We start from the raw sequence: 16584 nt of genomic DNA, 5'->3' as shown, positions 1-16584 counted from the left end.
ATAACCATTAAACTTATGCTGCAAATAATAGTTAATGACAGTGTGTTTAAAGTATATTGCTAAGTGGAGAAATGTTTTCACTATAAATAATTTGATGTGTTATACATAATAAATACTTATGTGATTATTATATATAAACTACATAAATTATATAATGTATTACATAATTACAAGTATATATTATAAATCATATCATTAGTTATTTAAACAAAAACTGAAAGGATATATCCCAAATAATATAAATAGAGTGGGAAATGCAATTTTGAATCTTCTCCCTAGTAGGTGATTAAAATTTCAGTATTAACACTATTGTAACAGTGCTTCCCTTTAAGACTTTTTGAGTATTTTAAATTTTCATTTCATTTTAAAAAGATATGCACTTAGAATATGTACATCAATTTAGTTATTTGGAGGGAAATCATGTAGTAGAGTATAAAATTAAAAATTTGAATTTTGAGAATGAATAATATTCTACATCAAACTTCTTGCTCCTAATATTAAAGGAACTTATAAGACCAAACAGCTTATTTTCTTGTAACAAATCCAAAGCTATCTTTTCTCCCAGGTATGTTATAAACTTAACCTGAGATTATGGAATTTCAGTACCTGCCAGATATATTAAACTGCTTCTCATTTACCAAAGTGCAAAAGGAACTAAGGAATACTCTCCTAATTGAAGATCTGATAGATAGACAAATAATGCTCACTAGATAAGTAAACATACTAAGTTTCACAATAGTAGTTTTGGCATAAAGGGAAAAATAGTATCACTGATTCATTAATATTTTGAAATTAATTAATTCTGTTGTTATATATCTGAATCAAAGCCATGGCACATTCAATCAAAAACTCAGAACCCCAAATCTGGCATTAAGATGTTTTGAGTATTTCCAATTCCTTTTATGATTATCGAAAACAGGAAACCTATCTCATAGTAAAATTTATATAAATTTAATAATGTCAGTCATCTTTTAGAGATAAAGAGACATGGTATCCAATAAATAGGCAAAAAATAATGAGAACTACTCCCCTAATGTGATTCCACATGGCAACTATATACCTAATACCATTATGTAAAGATGTTAATAATCATCAAATAATCCCTTCCTCACCCCCTCACACACAGTCATATCCCCCCTCACTCAAACAAGCACACACCTTGAAAGACCTGTAATATGGATATATGCTTCACTCTGAAACAAGCAAATAATGAGAGACAATAAATCAAAATCCAATGCTCATATTTCCCCACCAAGTTCTTGGTGATTTTAACCCAAAATACTAAACCACTTTAAATCTTGGAGACTACACAAATTGCTTAACAGTCTATAAACTTGAAGTGTTTTAATTAATGATTCATTCTACATAGAGTCAACAAAAAGTGGTTTGACTTTATTCACTGTATTATGAGTCCTATTTTGTGAGTGGAATTACATATGGAAATTAATACTCTCATTTAATATAAAATAAGACACCATTTTAACCCTGATCTTTATTTTACACTTACGGAATTTGTCACCATCTACCCCTTCTAAACTGAAAGCTCCATTCTCCTACATGATGTCATACCTCATGACACATAAAATAATTAAAAAGCAATTTTTCAAGAAATACTTACTGGATAAATATTAATATTCTTTGCCAAATGACCGTATTTTTAGATCACTTTTTAGCAAAAATGAACCTGAATGAATTTCAGTTCAGATTCTTAATAAAATGTGAAAACTAAAATTGAGACAATCAGAGAGTATTTTAATATATATCTTGACTAGTCTCTGGTAAGGAGCAAGATGCCAAAAAAAATTTAAATACATGACATAGTCCTGAGATCTTCTGACCTCTCTACATCTGTGTTATCCTATGGGGTAGCCCCTCATGCATGTGGCCCTTCCACACTTTAACCTTGGCTAGTTCTGTGCTATAAATGTAAAACACAAACTGGATTTCAAAAACTTAGTACAAAGAAAGGTAGACTACTTAAAAAATAATTGTATATTGACTACATGTTGAAATGATAATTTTTGATCAGCTGAGTTACATAAAACATATTATGAAAATTAGTTTCATTGGTACATTTTTACTTTCTTAATGTCTTTTAAAAAATGTAAAATTATGTATGGTGGCCTGCTTTCGTGGCTTGCATTATATTTTCCCTGGACAGTGCTGATCTGGAGAATGTCTTGTCACTGCTGTTAGCTGGCCTCTTCCTCTATCTCCCCTCCTCCCTCTCCTATCCTTTCTTTTTTCTTCTTCATTTTTCCTTTCTAGAACTGCAACAATATCAGGAGAGAGGTCTGGAACAGGAAAGGAAGATCTAGTGATTCTGAAATTAAAAGACTGCAAACATGATGGTATGGGTTCAGAAATTAAATGCAACAAAATATTCTCTTATTTTATTGGTTCACTAATCTAAATTATTAATAAAACAATATTGTCCATCTGGAAGAGCAATAAGCATAGATATTTCTGAACTCATTTTATAGTTTTTATAATATTTAAGTTTCCGATATTTTTATTTGAAATATTAAATAATCTGAACATATTCCAAAACAAAATTAATTTTGCCAAACAATGGATTCTATTTTAGGGCATAAAATGTGCATGAATACAAAGTCACACACATATTAATTTTCTGCTTGCCTCTTTTTCTCCTCAAAAATCTATCATTCTTGTCATCACCCAATTTTTCTTTCCAGATAACCCTCTCTAAATCTTTTTGTTGCTTTTGTCCTCTTCCTTGGCACTTTTCCTGCTACACATTTCCCCTGTACGCTCCCATATGTCCCTGACTTTGGATAACAATCTCAAGAGAGTACTGTCAAATCTCCCAACCCGAGGATCTTGCCAAGTCATTGGAGAAGAGGGAGAAGCATTGCATTCCAAAATTTTCAAGTGTCTTAATGACCTAAATAACCATAAGTAATCACTGCTACTTTGTTTAATTCTGATAACTTCATGCATTGCCACTTTTCATATGTACCATTTCCTTCCCCAAGTAGATGGTCAGTTCATGAGGGTAGGCCCAATGTCTGGTCTTGTTTTTAAACTTCTTTAAATCTCCTAAAACACAGTGACTTAGATTTGGTAGATTCCCAACAAATATTGGCTGAATGAATGAACAAGTGTTCAAAATCTCACCAATTATGCCCAGAGCAGAAACACTACGGAAGACTCTGAGAAAACAAGAACTGGAACATATATAGCAACAGCACAGTTCCAACTGAAAGCACTGTGTGTTTTTAAATCTTCTGTACATAGGGAGCTGTTGTGAGTGTGTCTATTTTGTTACACAAATGTCACTGACCTATTGATGTACACATCAAATTATCCCTTTTTCTCCACCTTTTAAATAAGGCACGGTGGTGTAACTCAAGTTGTGGAGCCAAAAAGTCTTGGGTTCAAGTCTTTACTCAGCCATTTGACAGCAGTGGGACATTTGACAAGTCAGTTGTCTGATCCTCAATTTCCTCCTGATATTACTATCTAGGATAATAATAAATTCCTTCAGGGTGTTACAAAGATGAGGCACAACATGACTAAGCATTTAGCAATCAGTCTGATCCAGGAGAGATGATCTATAAATGGAATGCAGCAGTAGCAGTTGCAGCAACCGAAATGGCAGTTGCAAAAGCTACTGTCTATTTACCTGCTAATTGGACGTCTGATTAAAAAAAAAAAAAAATATGACGTCTGATTTGAACTGAACTACAAAATATATAACAGATACTCTATAATGTTCTTTTAAATATGAGTCATTTACTGCTCTATTTAGAAAGTACTGAACTGTAATATCCTATATTTTTGGTTTTGATCAGTTATGTTCTTATAACACTCAATTTTGGGTTGCAGTATCATTGCAGAATTTATTTCTATATTACCTAATAATTCTAATCAAACACAAACAAGATAAAGACACACACACACACACACACACACACACACACATACTATATATATCTACAGCTTTCATAATGTTCCAAAAGAAAGGAGTAAAATCCCAGTAGTCACAAAAGAAAAAAAAATCCTTTATGGCATCAGTTGATCATAAACTTCCAAGAATGTCATTGGCACCTTTATCACGTTTCAAAGTTTTCCTTTTCACTTTTTTCCCTGTCATCCCCTTATGAATTTTTAAAAGATGTTAAAAGTGACCCCTTCAACACTCAGCTTCTCCTAACAACACTTTCAACTTCTCAACATCAGCAGCAACTGTCTCAGTTAGCTGCATGCCTTCCCAAACTCTGAAAAGTGTCATCATTTGACTGTGCTCCACTTTCAAAATCTGGAAATACAATATTCTCCTCTGATCAAAACCATCCATCCTTGCACCTCTCTCATCCTATTAAAAACAGTGAACCTACTATTACTTTTCATTTTGACCTTCAGGCTCCCAAATCTTCTCTGTTCTTAAGTCTATTCATCTTCTGTAGCTGCCCTTGCCTCCTTCCCCAGCCCAGATTTATGGTCAGTCTGCAATAAAATACCTACTACATCTAGAAAGCCCAGCTCTTTGCTTTACGTTATACGTGCCTTGCTAATCTCCTAATCAAGGAAAACTCAGTTGTTTGCTGACCCATTCAAATTACATGTTGCCTTGCTAGAGAGAGTGATGCAATTGTGTCAACTAGTGAAAACAGATGGTTAATTTTGCCAACTTCCTCCTATGGCTGTAGACTCTTTGTATAGACCTCTTGCATATTCTCTGCTAAATTCCTATCCCTATGCTAGTTAATCTCAACCTACCACCTTAAGTTTACCTGAGAAAACTAATCATTGGATGGCAAACTCCCTGCAGGCAGGGTCCTTAACTAGTCTTACTTACCACTGAGTCCTCATCCTCCAGTACAGGGCTGAATAAATAATGAATTTAGTTAACTAACAAACTGATAAAATTCCCTTCCTCTTCTAAGATGTGACCAGCCTCTTGTGCTACTACTGATCATACCAACCTTCTTAGAACATTCTGAAACTTGCTCCTGAAAATTACTTTCCTCCCCCAATACCTCTATCTCTTCTTGCTAAGGGGGTTCCATACTGAAAAAAGTAAATATACATCCATAGTTCTTTTATTATGGCTTAAAAATACATCCCTCCTCCAATAATATTACTCCCTTGAATAATATTTCATTTCTACAATTAACATTTAACTGAACTTACTTCTTGTCTTCATATCTTCAAAGAGCCCATGTGACCTTAAATGTGGACAGCTGGATTTCTGCTTGTATTTAACCCTAATATGCACATTTTTTCTCAATGATAACTAACAGACTTTTCAACACTTTTACTGAAAATATTCAAACAAACAGATAATTTGAAAGAATAATACAATAAAATCTGAATAATCACTCCCTGGATTCAAAAATTATTAACAAATGATTTGATTTACACAAACACACTTTACCATGGACTTATATGAAATTAGGTTGCAAATATCATGGCATTTACCCCTAACTAATTCAGCATGCATCTCCTAATATCACTTATAAGCTAGCCCATGTGCAAATTTTCCCAATTCTACCAACCTTTTTTTAAAAAAACTAAGATCAAATAAAGCTCCAAACACTGCATTTGGTTGTTTTTAGTCTCTTAATCTAGAAAAGTCTCCCCACAGTGATAATGTCTTTTGAAGAGACTAGGCCACATGTCTGGTATCTTCATGAAAAATACTAAACCCTGTGAATTTGTATGATTATTTCCTCATGGTTCAGTTCAACAGCTTCCACTTTCCCTGTATTTTTCTGTAAATTAGAAGTTAAGCCTAAATAGGTTTCAGATTCAGCTTAAAACATTCTGGCAACAATATTTCACAAATGGCACTGAAGACTTCATACTGCATCCATCAAGAGGCTCATGGCCTCAGGCTATTAGTGAACCGGGTTTGATCACTCAGATATTTAAGGTAAATGCCAGATGCAATTAAGAATCATTGAGCACAAGGAGAACACGTTATTCCCCAAAATATTTGTAACTAATTGTTTTAGCACCTGTTGATTCTTGCTTGAATCATTTATTTCAATGCAAATTACAAACAGTTAATTCTAGCATTTGTTACACTTACTTACATATTTTGTAAAGAAGAGCTGTCCTTCATCAGCTAACAAGAGTTTCTCCTAATAAGCAGGCCAACCACTTATTTCAATTTATATTATTTTTCAGAATCGATTTCTTTTATTAATTTTTTTAATTTAGAGTGTTAGGATGGACTCATGGGCTTTATTCAATGTTTTACAGTCTGTTACAGTCACTATTGTTGGAGGAGGTCACTGAGAGGATGTGACCACTGGTTGACCCTAGAGTAGGACCCGAACAATCAGAGGCTTCCTACCCCCTCCCCTGTCCTTGTGTTAGTTTAGGAAGTTAGCCCTGAGCAACAAGAGGCGGTGCAGTCGGGTGAACGTCCAACAGCCGCCTAATGCTGCCAAACAATCTGCCAACCCGGCCCCAAACATGCCCCCATCAGTACTCCAAAACAGTCAGGGGACCAGAAAAATCCCCCACTGGCCGACTGGAGGGTCCTTCCGCACTCTGGCCCATGCGCACACCTCATGCTATAATGTCCATAGATAAACTTTGGCGGCCATTAGGTTCATTAAATGTTCATAAATATTCTACGAATACATACATCTGATTATAAAAGACTGAATTATGGGAAGGACACGCACAGCAGAGCCTCTTGTTATATAACCTGCAGCTGTCAATCAAGGCTGTCAATCAACAACCTTGCCTTAAAAACTCTATAACCCCAGCCCTCCCGGGCCACTGCCTTCCTTGGCCTGGCCCGCCTCTCTCTTGAGGTGTTCTTCTCTCTGTTCTCTCCATATCTTCAACAAACTCTCTTGCAACAGTTAAGACCTCAAATTCTTCTTTGCATCCTTACCAACAACCGAGGGCCATGGGAGGAGGGGTCTCCAGACCCTCTTACACTAACACTTGGAATGTATATTTAGGCACTTCCAGGACTCAGTCTTGAGAAAGCAATGTGTTGCTGAGAACATCTGGACTGGATACGTGACTGAACCCCATCAAGCCTTCTATACAGGGATTCCCCCACTTCACATTTACTAAAGACCTGCATTAGTACCCATTTTCACTAACTGAAAGAAATCCAAAGAGGATTTTCGTTTTACGAATAAAATCAAGAAGCGAAAACAGCATTCGTTATTTTGCATCGAGACTCATAGAGGAAGCACACACCAGAGCATTGAGAGTGGCACCGCCAAGTTCCCTCCCCAGGAATTACACTCAGCATCTCAGCAGCAAGCCCCCATACCTTTAATTGCGTTTGTGAGCATCTGTGCTTTATCTTGATTTATTTTGTGCATCTGTTAGCAAGATGTGTCCTAGGGTAATTGCTTCTTCTCTTTACACCATTTCGGCTTACAAAAGGTTTCACGGCAATGCTCCACTTTCAGAGAGTGGGGGAAATCTGAATAAACTTTTAAGATCCTGGTGGGTGGATGCAGAAATCGATTTGCCTTGCAGCCGCCTAAGATAAGCCTTGTACATAAATTGTCCTGATTATTAAAACTGCCACCTACCAAGTTGGAGTAGTCTGCCTCTTTCTACAGTCTCTCTTTGCCCTCCCTGTACAGGGGCCAGTTTCTAATTTCACCTGACACTGGGAACCAACAACCACTGATATTCAAATTTATCTGAATTTGGCAACTGGGAGGCCCTTCAAGCTAGTTCCTATTTACAGTTACAGTTTACAAATAAGGTTTATACAACCTAATTTTTCTGGGGTCGTTTCCTCACTTCCTGGCACAATGAGAGAGCTCAGGTTCATCTTATACTTTTTTTGTCCGGACTTAGAATCAACAAATTCTCCAGAAAGTTTGGTCCCCTTGAGTGGGAAATGGTATTTAGAAACCATGATTTGTGCACTAGATGTGCTCATTGCTGCCGAAGAAATATTGCTTGGAAGTAAGGAGACAGAGCTAGTAAATCTATTTTTAAAATATGTACAGTATATTTTAATATCTGATAGCTTAGCCCCCTTTGCCCTTCTTTTTCTGAGTTACCCTAGCTAGTCTTGCTTTTTTTATTTCTTCTATATTTAATTTAAAATCAATTTACCTAGTTCCAGAAAAACTTCTTACTGGTCTTCCTATTTAGTCATGTTACATGCTCAAATGCATGTACACACACACACACACACACACACACAAGAATGTGACACATACAATCTTGAGAACTGATCTCTTTATGATGCTGTCACACCATATCCAGAATCTTGGAATGTTTTTTCACTTATTTAAGTCAATATGTCTCATTCATTTAGTTTCTTCTTAAAATTAATAGATTTTAATCACAGATTCAAGGACCTTTTTATCAGGTCTCACCTTCCTTCAAGCCTATACAGCATCAGCCTTACTGAACAACACTCCTATCTCTACACACACACACACACACACACACACACACACTCATCCTAAGCTTCAGTGGCTATCCTCCTTTTTCTCTTTCTCTACCTTTAACCAGATCCCTTTACATCCACTCAGAAAAATGCAGGTGTTTACCAAATGTCTGCCTCCTAAAGTTTTTTTGTTTTTTGTTTTTTTGCGGTACACGGGCCTCTCACTGTTGTGGCTTCTCCCGTTGCGGAGCACAGGCTCCGGACGCACAGGCTCAGCGGCCATGGCTCACGGGCCCAGCCGCTCCGCGGCATGTGAGATCTTCCCAGACCGGGGCACGAACCCACGTCCCCCCACATCGGCAGGCGGATTCTCAACCACTGCGCCACCAGGGAAGCCCCTAAAGTTTTAATGTAGGTAATTTTGTAACATCTTTTTCTAGTTTTCAGTGTGCTTTCCAGCTCTAGATCTGAATTTCAATTGCATGTCGGTCATTTTATCCAGGTTAATATTAGAACTTCATGTTAGTGATATGTCCAAAACTGAACCATTCTCCCACCCCCAACCAAACCGGGCCCTCTTCTAGATATTTTTATTTTCTCCTGTTTTGTTTTATACTCCTGGTTTTCAAGATATCCAGATTCCAAAACTCAAAAGCAGTATTTGATAGTCCCTCCACCTCGGCCTCCAAATTCACTGATTTTACGGACTTGTAGATTGATCATCGTCTTTGAAATCCATTGCATCACATTCATTCACACTGCCTCTACAATAGTTTATGTTTCCCATTCTTTACTGAAAAATATTATTTTCAAGTTCCAAGGAAACTATTTAATAATAAAATCCTTTTTCACACATCTGAAGAGGCAATTAAAAACAGCATCCTTAAATAACATCTTGTAGTTATATGTGTTTTATGTTTTTAACAAACATAAAATGAGCTTGAAAAATGTCACATATAAATATGTGTAACAGTGAAATTCTGAAGTGGAGATGAGGTTGATAGTGAGATGTTGGTAGACAGAAGAGACACCCATATTTATAGATTTACTGTGTTATGAAAGAATTGGCTGTTCAGTTTTCCTTTACAGAAGAATAACCTTCCACATCACAATGCAGAAGCTTCAAGAGTAGAGACTGCATTTGGTACTAAATATTTGTGCAGTGCTTTTCCCACAACCTCGCCAAAGCCACTGTAGACACAGAACCATCTATTCTGTCCTGACCACAGAGCATGAGTGGCTTCTCACAAATGTCCACGTATTGGGTCTGTTCATAAAATCCTATGGTCCTGGAGAGCTGTGTGATGGCATGGTCACTTGAAGGCCCTTTCAGCACCAGTAAAGAGTCTCTGTGTAAATGGTATCATTTTATGTTATTTCTGGCCGCAGCACTCAGTAGTAAAAACTTACCAAAATACAGTCATTTTAAATAATGTGCCAAGAATACATATATAGCAGTTGTTTTATGCTAGATAAAAGGAAACAAACAACATTTCATCTCTACAAATGGAGCATCCCTGTACAGAGGGAAAGACACATGGTGTCAGTTCAGACATTCCTATCATTTGTCCCTCTACTACCTATGGAGCCTTGAGCAAATTACATATCTCTCCAAGTTTGTTTCCCCAAAAATATAAAAATGATGGTATCACTCATGGAGGGGAAGGACATATCGAAGTGCATTCATCTGACACATCAATAAATGTAGTCCTACTTTTCTTTCCCTCTCTTCTTGATTTAATGAAAAAGTAGCCTTTCCCTACTCCAGCCTGTTAAGTTTCCAAACTGACTCAAAAATATGTTGCTCCTGTTATAATTTAGCATATGGCTACCAAGATGTGTATAAATATTTTCTCTAAATACATGGATTAGGTACAAATGCCATTAATTTCCACTGCTGAAGTTTAAACAAAATATTCAACTACATTATTCTAAGCAAGAAAAAAAATAGACAGATAGATAGATGGGTGATTCATTTGTAATTTTATGAAACATAGTGATGCAAGTAAAATCTCTAGTTTTTCTTTAGTATGAAGGTGCATATTGAGGCATTCCATTGCATCTTTCAGAAAAGCAGGATAACGTTCCAATGATCTCCACTATAATTCACCTCTCCATTTAGATTTATACACGGCCCAAGAAATAAATCTTGCAGTCCTGACCCCAGCTGCGGAGTCTCCAAGGACAGTCCAGAAGACATTTATCCTAAACACTAACTGAAGTTCTCCCACTGCCCTCTCTATGCCTAGGAATGGAAAGAAAAAGGAAACCAACACCTCTATATTTTCTAGAATGCAGTCCCAGAATAACTGCATCATACATAAATTAAAAACCTTTAATTTTATGGGAGAATTAGAAAAGCACAAAATCAATTTTCCACAATGTAAGTTTGCGATTTAACAAGAGTCTAACAAAACAACAAAAAAATTCCCCAGTATTTTCTTGAAAATCTAAAGAGCTACAGGAAAAAGCAAAACTACTAAAAGTTGGCAATAGCTGGGTTATACATATATATTCTACATGTCAAAACTTAATAATAAAAAGAAGAGTGATGACAGACATTTATGTAAGACTTGCTAAATATGTAACTAGTTTTTGGTACATTCAGAAATCAAACTATTACTTAAATTTTATTTAATAATTATTGTTCTCAAAATCATTATGTAGTAAAACTAATTGCCCTCATTGTCACTAATGTGAAAGTTTGTTTGCCACTGTCAATTACCGAAGTTTATTAAAACGTCATACCGAATTATGAAAATAGGATTTTAAAGGTATTTATGCATGCCACTAGAAGCAGCAAATGATAATAATAATGAAACAATTAGAAAATAATAACAACTTCAGACCAGTAAGGAATTTTATTAATTAGTTTTTAATTTCTTTCCGGAGCTCCATAAACAACCTGAAGAATACATTTCAACATTACCTCAGTTTTTCGTACACAAAATAGAATTTTCTTAATGGCAATGTGATAAAAGAAGTGAAGAAAATAGCTATATTTTTTTAAAGTCACAGCTAATCATCATTTAAAACTAAATTTTGAAAAGTCAGAGAGGAGAATAAATTAATTAAATTGTAAGTAAAATATTTTCAATTTCTTTTTTAGCATGCAAACAATTCTAAATACCCACTTCACTTCTCTTCTACTTCCAGTGTAGAGTTTTATTCGATTTGATGCACTGTATAATTAGTGCTTACAATATCTGTAAACAGTAAGCAAAGCGTTTACTCTAGTCAAATGCTTTCAAGAATGTAACAGATATAGGAGCTTTTCTACACACTTCTTGCTAGCTGCTTTAAAAAAATGACTGTTTTAGTTAAGAAACAATTATCCATATAGCATGCGATTTTTCTAACGAGGAAAATATAATTTTTTTGTATATCAAATGTATGTGCATTCTTTTTCTATTCCATTATTTTCACATTCTGATAGCATCATTGGTTTGCACAAATTTGGTAGCTCTTTTTACCACTAGCTTTTCATAAAAATTAGAGAAAATAAACCGACTATCTTTTTTTAAAAAGGCAATATATCTTTTGTAATTAAGAGTGCCTTTATAAATACGTGTTTGAAACTTTTCCCCCTTATATCTAAACACAGTGTGGCTGCTTGATGCACACTAAGAAAAAAATCACTGTGTTACTTGCTTGCTTATAATCATGTAAGGATAAAAATGAGAAATAATTAATTGTTTACTTTTTATGATTAGAATTTCTTCATTTAAAAATTCTTGGACAGACCACACACTCAAGACAGAACTCCAGGTAGGGTTTTTTTTCTCTACAATGTTCAAGACTGGGACAGAAAATGTAAAGTTAATTCAGTAATACAGGATTTTTCAAAATGTCCAAATTTTGGCATCCCCAGAAACGTTCTAGCAAATTCAGCAGGTGTTCTAAAATTTGGGACTATTTCTTTGTTGCATTCAGTTAATAAAATACTTAAGGTCAGTTAGTGGTCCAGAAGCCAATTTAATCTTACGTGTCTTCTTTCCCTCATCCTCTACCTTCACCCCAAACCCTCTCTCCCAGCGAAACATTTTTTATTTCCTCTCAGTAAGCAGTAAAAAGTAGTTTGCATGATTAAGTTCATCAGAATCAGGGTGGGTTACTTACTGAATTTAAGAACAATATTATTTTTCCATGAGAAACCAGTAGGCGGTGCTGACTCTAGGATACCACATTCAAAGATTTAAACCAAAACACTCACAGATCAGGTGACCAGTTCTTTTAAAGAGTTGTGGAATTCCCAATATAATTCATGGAGGAGGAAATTTCAAAATTTCAATGTAATAGAAATTTAACATAAGTATGTAATATAATGGACAATCAATATTTAATGAAAACCTAATGTGACTAAAGGTTCTTAGCATGATCTTTATTTACAGAATATTTGCACAATTAAATATCTATTCCCACTTGAAATCCTATGAACATCTTCTTCTACCCCATTATGGTTTTAATCTCATTTGGAAACCTCACACATTACCGTCTACATTCTGCACCAATCTTAAGACACAACTACCTCCATCTTAGGGAAGCAAGTGATCCTCTTAATGAAAATTCTGGTATTATTACTCAAGTTTTTCTTTCTCACTCACTGTCTCTCTCTTCTAAAAGAACTAAATGACTTACAGTGCATACACCCTACAAAGAAATATTATACACATGCATTGTCTTGCATTTTTAAATAAATGAGCATATCTACTTACATACATTATTATGATAAAAATGATTTAAAAAACACAGAATGTGGCAAGGGGCTTTTTAAATGTTTTTGCTGGCTGTTTAAACCATATGAAAGACTGCATTTTAGTAGAGTGCTCACTACAGCAATAAAATCAAAATTTACAGCTGTATTACATAATATTTGTGTCAAATCTTTGAACTATGCCCTTCGGGATATCAAGTCTGGTGTATACATGCAACAGGACTTTCTAAACAGAGAAAAGCTACCCTGGGTACAAAAGTAACTCACACTGCTACTTCCAAAGACCTCTGAAAAGAGAGAGTGCATTGTGAATTTAGAAATATATAGCTTTCTAAATATTGCAATAAATTTTAGTCTTCTGCAGATAAATGATCACTTGCACTCCTCTTTCACCAAAAAAATTAAAGAACTACAGGCATAAAACTTCATTCCACCAACTGAGCTTGCAGACTTAAATATTTGCTTGAAAATCCATAGTGTATGTTATTAACATGTTTGTTATGGGCCCTTTTGAATATTGGATTTAGTTTTTATGCCTACTTTTATAACCTAGAAGAAAACTTAATCTGAGAAGTAAAAGTTATTTCACTTGCCTTATATTTATTTTAACAGAATCCAAATTATACAAAGCTTCAGAATCAAATCATTTAAATAATGGCCTCTAGACAACACAACATTTATTTGGCCAACAAGTTTTCCAGCAGATTCTGTCACTGTGTTAAATACAGAAGAGGCTTTTTATTACCAACTGTGGTATATCTCCAAAAAGTAGTACCAGATTACACCGGAAACGTAACAGGACAATCATAAAATATCATAAACTCCATGGAATACATTCAGCACTGAGTACTGTGCAATGCTATCGACACACCGAAATCTATTACCACCATCACCAACCCCTAGTCCTGTCCTGTGGCCGGTTCTCAGGGGAAAAAAACCTTTGAAACCACCATGAAGTGGTTAAAAAGAGGGAAAACACATCGACCCTTTAACACTCAACCTTATGGGTGTAGTCTCATTCATGGAAACTAACAGTTTCGTCCTCAACATTAAACCCAACTGACCATCACAGAAAGTAACTATCTCCCCCCACCCTGGAAGGCGCCAGGCACTTAAAACCAAAGCAACACAACAGGGAAAGAAAAAATCCAAAGACGGCACCGCTAAAAAGCCAAACCCTTCGGAACCAGCAAAACAGGCTGGGAAAGACCTACTGCGTTGTTTACTCAATGCAAACAGGAGGAGCGGGAGTTGAGCTTGCGGGGGCTGCTGCCATCCTCAGGGATCTGGAAAGGTCTCGAGCTCCCGGGCCCCGTGGCTAGAAGCCAGCCCCTTCGGAAGATGCCTCCCCTGCCGCTTCTCTCCCCCAGTCTCCCGGGCGCACGTAGGGGCCGCCCCGTCCGGCCCGAGCCGCATCCTCGACCCTCGCCCCTCCTGCTCTGCAAGTGGCCCTCGGAGAACTTACAGGGCCCGCCGGCTGCCGTATCCCCGGCCGGCGACACCCGGGGCGCAAGACGCCGCCCGCTGCGGAGACGACCTGGGCGCAGCCGAGGTAGGGACGGTATTTTGCGCACATCCAAAAACCAGCCCGAGGCCAGGGACTGACTTTGGCTTCCCCTAGCTCCCGGCACGGCTTTCCCCACCCCGGGCTCGGACACTGCCCGGAGCCGCGAGCGCGCACACACGCGCACAATCACACAACACACACACGCACATACACTCACAGAGATTTCTTTGCCAGGACCAGTGTTGCCATTGCAAACCCGGGAAACGCCTCCAAGGGGACCAAGTACCTGCTCTCTGCGAGCTGCTCAGCTGTTCACTTCATCCTCCGTTGACAAGGAAACCAAACCGCACTTCATTTTTTTTTTTTCCAGAAAAACCTTCCACTGCCATCATTTGAAAATTGATTTACGGGGAGGGGAGGGGGAGGAAGAAAGGATAATATAGATATAGATATCAGGATATCTTTCATAAAATTATCTCGGTTTTTAAAAAAAGTCAGATGTGCAAAAGTCATAGTTAATTTAAAGGACAAAAAAGTATTCGCTTAAAAATAATCCCAGTAACCAGCTGCAAGAAAAGTTTCATGTTATCAATGGGTATCAAAAACAGGAGGGAAAAAAACGAATTTGTTCTCCCCGGCTTCCAAAAAGGGCACAAAAATAGAAAATTCATGTCTTTGCTCAGTGGTTTGTACCCGTATCGCAAAACCACAAACTTGTAAACACTGCCGTAAAATCCCACCTATACAAAAATCTTATCAGAAAAAGAGTATGCCAAAAAAAAAAAAAAAAGAGTTAGAAACATGCTTATTTTTACAAAGGAAAAAAAAAAAATAGGCACCATACTTCACATCGCTTTTTCCTTCAAACCAGTTGCATATCTTGCTGGACTTGGGAGTCGCTCCCAGCGGGCACAGTCGCCGCGGACTCCCAGACACAGCGCCTTGTCTACAGAACCATCGCATGCTAGAAAAACTTGGATTCAGGAAAAGGCTCAAAACCATGCTCCTCCAGCTTTCCCAAATATAAACAGTAATCAAAGAAGTGGAAAAAAAAAAGAAAAAAACAAAAAAAGGGGGGAACAAAAAAAAAAGAATAGGACAAGAATGCCACTGAGAAGGTACTCACCGAGAGGGAGTAAAATGTTGGAATAAAAATGAGATTTAGGATAAAATACAGTATGGCGGTGGAAGAAGGAATGAAGCGCGTTTTTTTTCTCTCAGTCTCTGCCTCAGGCACTGACACGTGACTCGCAGCCAGGCTGACTTGCAGGCAGCCGGAAAGGACCGAGGCTGCGAGGGGGAAGCCCCACGGAGCCCAACTCCAGCAGACGAGGCGGCGGCGGCGGCGGCGGCGGCGGCGGGGAGCCCGGCGCCTGCGAGCGGCGGCACCAGGGGCGGCAGCAGCTGCAGCTCCCGGCGAGGCTGCCTCCGCTGTGAGCCCAGACGAGCAGGTGCCCCTCACGCTGAGGCTGAGCACACGCACACGCACACGCAAGACAGGCAGGGCGCCGGCGAGAGGGGGAGCCGAGCGGGGCTGGGCTGGAGGCGCGCAGCTGCCGCTTGTACTGCTGCTGTTGCTGCTGCTGCTGCTGAGGCTGCTGCCGCGGCCGCCGCCTCCGATGGAGAGCGCGTGTTCTGGGGCAGCTCGGGGGATGCTGATCAAACGCCTGGGAGGAAGTGAACAACTTGCTGCTCACCTCAAACTTGTTGTTGCTTGCCACTTCCCTGTGTATTCATCTATTTTTCATGTCAGCGTAGTTACCTGGGGAGAGATCCCGTCCCTTTCTCTCCCGAAGTTTCACTATTAAAGCCCAACTGAACTCAGTCATTATTTTCTCCCCTGATTTCCCATTTCTCATCCCTCCTAAACTGCCTTGGCCTCTGCCATTCCCTCCCCCTAGATCTGCGCTTCCCCCTCGCGGTTCTCAAGGAACCTGGCTCAGCGCGCTACGGGGGGCGTTGTCACGGGCAAAGCCACCGTCAATCTTTATTGCCAACAGAACCCAC

The 16584-nt window shown here is 38.0% G+C and overlaps 1 protein-coding gene across 15 annotated transcripts in view; it reads right to left on the bottom strand.

The window, feature by feature from the left end:
* Positions 1-16369, bottom strand: part of RALYL (RALY RNA binding protein like) — an 832931-nt gene extending 816562 nt beyond the window's left edge. For 2 of the 15 annotated variants that reach the window (XM_067018144.1, XM_067018143.1), the window contains exons 1-2: positions 15704-16133; positions 14864-14959 (exon numbers count right to left, since the gene is read on the bottom strand). The gene's annotated coding sequence lies outside the window, so the exon portion shown is untranslated. The other 13 variants (XM_067018142.1, XM_067018147.1, XM_067018145.1 and 10 more) reach the window with 13 other exon arrangements.
* Positions 16370-16584: the final 215 nt, after the last annotated feature.

The sequence above is a fragment of the Kogia breviceps genome, chromosome 17, assembly GCF_026419965.1.
Source record: "Kogia breviceps isolate mKogBre1 chromosome 17, mKogBre1 haplotype 1, whole genome shotgun sequence".
In the NCBI taxonomy this organism is placed as follows: domain Eukaryota; kingdom Metazoa; phylum Chordata; class Mammalia; order Artiodactyla; family Physeteridae; genus Kogia; species Kogia breviceps.
The sequence above is the reverse complement of the archived record's forward strand: the minus strand, read 5'-3'. Positions and strand labels throughout refer to the sequence as shown.